The sequence below is a fragment of the Teleopsis dalmanni genome, chromosome 2, assembly GCF_002237135.1.
Source record: "Teleopsis dalmanni isolate 2A chromosome 2, ASM223713v2, whole genome shotgun sequence".
Taxonomy (NCBI): Eukaryota; Metazoa; Arthropoda; class Insecta; order Diptera; family Diopsidae; genus Teleopsis; species Teleopsis dalmanni.
The window spans coordinates 215434579-215439062 of record NC_051847.1 but is presented as its reverse complement, the minus strand read 5'-3'; positions in this window follow the sequence as shown (position 1 = coordinate 215439062).

The following is a 4484-nucleotide window of genomic DNA, read 5'->3' as shown; positions in this document are numbered from 1 at the left end:
TTAATGGATTAAGTAACGATTGATAATATTTATTTCGGTACTCATTTAAATTACATAGAATGGTATGGAGACAAGCTCAGTCTGTCCTGTCGAATCTCTTGTAGTACAAATCTACCGACACTTAAGGAGAAGACACTGGAAAACTTTATGTGTCTATGTCCTGGCTGGTCTAGCGTCAGTGTAGAATTTAAATGCAGAGATATTGAGCAGATACCTGTATTTATCAATGCATCCGCTGGTTATAATTTGCTAGCTTTCTACCCAAATTTATGTGAAATATGGAATCAGAACTAGTTTCTTGTCTAATTAAGGAGGATTTATTCTCCTTTTATAGAGTTTTATTTACCTACTTTATTCGCATTGCAACTAATCATAATAATTTGTAGAAAATTATGAAATCGTTTAATATTTAAATCACTCAAATCAATGAAGCATCTTCTATGTTATATCAGAACGAAAAATGAAAAAAGGATAACAAGGATAACGAGAGTCATTTATAAAGAAAACAACTTCAATTTTAAGAGCTCGCGAAAACTGTCAACACCAGAAATCGCTGCATTTGATAAGCGCATTGTCGGCAACAATTGGCAAAAGCAACAGGATCCGCACAGGAACAATGAGGGAGGGGGCTGATGAAAAGGAAAAGCGATATGCACGTATAGGTCTTTATAAGGCCATCAGAGTGAATGGTGAATGAGGGTTGGCAGCTATACAATTTTTAATGGGTTTGCTAGTGTATACAAAATCATATAGAAAAATCATTTAATAACCGCATCGATACGTAACTGCCAACGTTCAGCGCAAATAGGAACGCAGATTCGAATAAAAATGCTGTAATGCCTGCCAGTATCCTCTGTCTGCATGCACATAACGTACTCGTATGTCTCCATATTGTGCCAGAGCGTCGGCTAGGAACGTTACTGCCAGACAAATATCCTAATTATAATTAAAATTTTTATGGAAAGTTGCGCGTGTGTCTGCTGTTTTCGCGTGTGTGTTCGCAAAACAAATTAAGTATTTGTGTGTGGGTGGATCAGTTGTTGTGGGCTTGCTTGTGTGTTATGTGTCCTTGGGGCGTCATTTAATTGCTTTCACCAATTTGGTTTTTAAGTGCCATTAAGCCATTTCGCTTTTGTTCAATATGAAATTTTGTGCGAGTATTTAAGTTGCGAGCAGCATAGAAAGTGAAAGTACTTTCTTTTTTCTCCACTTGTCGATTTTTATATTTTTATTTTCTCTACTCACATGAGAGCGAATGATGAGCCTGACAGTTGCACACTTCAAATTAATTGGAAAATTAATGCGACTGTAATTCAAACATTTAAGCACTTGAGCTCCTTTTCCAATACCAATAACAACAACAGCAACAACGACAACAACAATACGTATAGCAATAATGAGAAGAACAACAACAAAATCTAGTAAATCATTTTAGATACTTTACAAAGTTGCTCCAGCTTAATTAAAAATGCCATAAAAACTGTGGAAATAGTATGAGTATGAGAATAATAACTCAAAAAAGGAGTTATTAAATGCAAAAATAAAACAACTTCATAAATCGCTGTGAGCATCTTCAATCCGCGCACGGACCAGCCACTTCAGAAACTCATTTGTGCAACAGTTTAAGTTTTATTGCGACTTGGCACAGTCGGAAACGCAACTGTGCAATAAAACAAAAATAATTACAATTCGAAACTTCAGAGCTCACACCTATTAAATCTTCCAGCGAGCGCGCTTAAATCTTAATAATATCTTGGTACAGTCAGATAGGCCGGGAGTCAGGCAGCAGGCAGGCAGGCAGGCAGGAAGGCAGGAAGGCGGGTAGGCAGGCAATGTAATCCAGACAGAAAGGCTGAAATTCATACACAAAGACTAGTAAAACTTTGGCGGACTGAACAAAAGCTGTCCACTTGTAACAGTGCGGACATGGAACAGTTGTGGCAATAGTGGAAACAGTTGAAGTTATTAACTGCAGGAAGCATTTAAAAAGTTTTCGCCAATCTTTGGATTTTATTGTACGTGGGTAGTGCCAGGTTTAATTACCTTCGTCACATATGAGCCGACAAACAGACTTAAGAAAACTCACATCAGAAGAAATCTTCCTTGATGAACAGAGTCCATAAAGTATAACATATAAGTTTATGATCAATTGATGGTGTCTGCAGGAGTCAACTTTTTTGTTACCAAATTATATTTGGTAGAGTAAGCAATGAAGTTGAAAATCCTGTTGTAACTGTTTTTACAGGACTTGAATCGGAAACTTCATATAGTCACCTGCAATCTATAGTCTTCTCTAGAGTATAATATAAGTTAAATAACCATTTTGTTGAATTTTTGTTGGAACAACAACTTTCATTTTCTTATTTGGAATAATATTGTAACCTGATTGTAAGCTGACCTTTGGTTGCTTTGTTGGCAGAGCGATCGGTTTAGCAGTAAGTCTCAAACACCAAAAATGCTGAGCGGTCAGATAGCACAAATAAAGTAAATACTTTAGATATAACATATTAAATGGTTATATATGGTAATGAAGAATGCCCAAATAAAAGTTCTAGACTTTGCTGATATAATAACGGTTTCAAATATAGGCATCCCTCACACTTTGCCTGATCATTTTCTATGAAAAATTTGTAAATAGGTGGGATGCCGCGCTTATTTAAAGTGAATTATTTAACTTAGATAATCACTTTCAAGTAGTAATTTCAATATATTAAAAACTCAAAAAAAGACTTCTTCGTCGGTTTATGATAATCGGTGGGATGTGAGTATAACATCCACACAAAGCACAAGAGCAGTTAAAACAGTACATTCTTCAGTAGACATTTTCATTTAAAGTCTGCACCTACAAGTGATGATTTCAAGATATTAGGTTAGCCCATTATAGCTTTTACGTCGAGAGTACACCAATATCCTTCAGAAGTAAAAAACCAGTTAAAACAATAGATTTCTTCGGAGTGAACATTTATTGCATTTTGCAGACCATTATATAGGTCAGTACAAACAGTTTCTACATCGACATATGCCTTTAGATGGGGCGTGACTACACCACTTTCCTCCGGAAGCTAAACAATTTTGCTTTTGCCTTTTGGAATTTGACAAATGGATTTTGGAAAGATTCAGTAGTCTCATTTAATCAATTTAGTCTTTGATTACTTGATAAAACTATTTTCTAAATATCCAAATACACAATACAACCTATGTAAAAAATTATTTAAAATAAGTATGTATTTGTATTTCAAAAGCTATAACTTTATACCTTATATAATTGTATTATAGACCAACCCTCTTCCTTCCAGCGTTCAAATATTATTTATTACAGTTTTACTGTTTTTTTATTTATATTTTTAGTATTAAATACAAGTTCTGTACAATTGTATTACTTTAAGTGTACTTAAACATTAATTTAAACTCAATTAAGTATCGAACAAAAGCTGCTCTGAACACAAATTGTTGATAAGTCTGTCGTACATATTAATTGTTTCAAGCTATTGTCATTAAGAAAATCTTAATTACCAAACTATTTTTTTCAAATTTTTAATTATTATTTTTTTGTGTATATAGAAGTTCCTACCATTAATTATGTGCACTAACAAATAATTAGTCAATAATCAAGTGCAGATATAAAGATTTTCTGACTATAAAAATTGATGATGATTATTTCAAAGAATGTGTTGAATCGATTCCTTTGTTATATTTAGGATAAATGTGTTGATAAAATGTTTATATCTTCGTAATATAACATTTGTAATATTCATATGACAATAGTTACTTATAAGTCGCATATTATTTAAGAGTTAGGGAAGAAGGAGCTTCACAGCAAATTCATGACGTCATTTACTAAAATCATTCGATCATAAGGCGTATAAATTGTTGAATTAAGTTAAATTCATATCAGTCTTTTCACTTCGATCAAGCAAGTAGTCAGTGCTCTAATTGGCTCATATATATAAATATATATATAAGTGTATATGTATGTAGTACAATAATCTAAATACAAAGTGCTAGCAAAGTGCTAACCAAAAAAGACGAAAAATTACATAGACATGAAGGTATAGAATTTTACGTAGATAGTTGCTAGGAAGGCTCGTCACAAATGCATCGGTATATTGCCCTGATGAACTCCCCATGGGAACTCCTTGGAATTCCGCTGGTACCTGTTGAGTTAAATAGACAGTATTAGTGTTGTCTTTATCGTGGATACCTAACTTGACAGCTTAAGACCACGGAACTATACAAACCCATATATCAAGACAATGTGACATTGAAAATTCTAATGAATTTCCGCCGATGCCAATGAAGCAACGTGTATAGGACATAAATTTCACCTTGGTTTGATGCAAGGCACACTCAATCGCAGCTGATCTTTCATTCACAGCACCCGGTGATAAATACACAACTTCACGCCGAATGAATGATAAACAAATACCTGATCATTCTAACCGCCTAAGTTTGGATACTAACCTCAATCACTATGAGCCCGACAT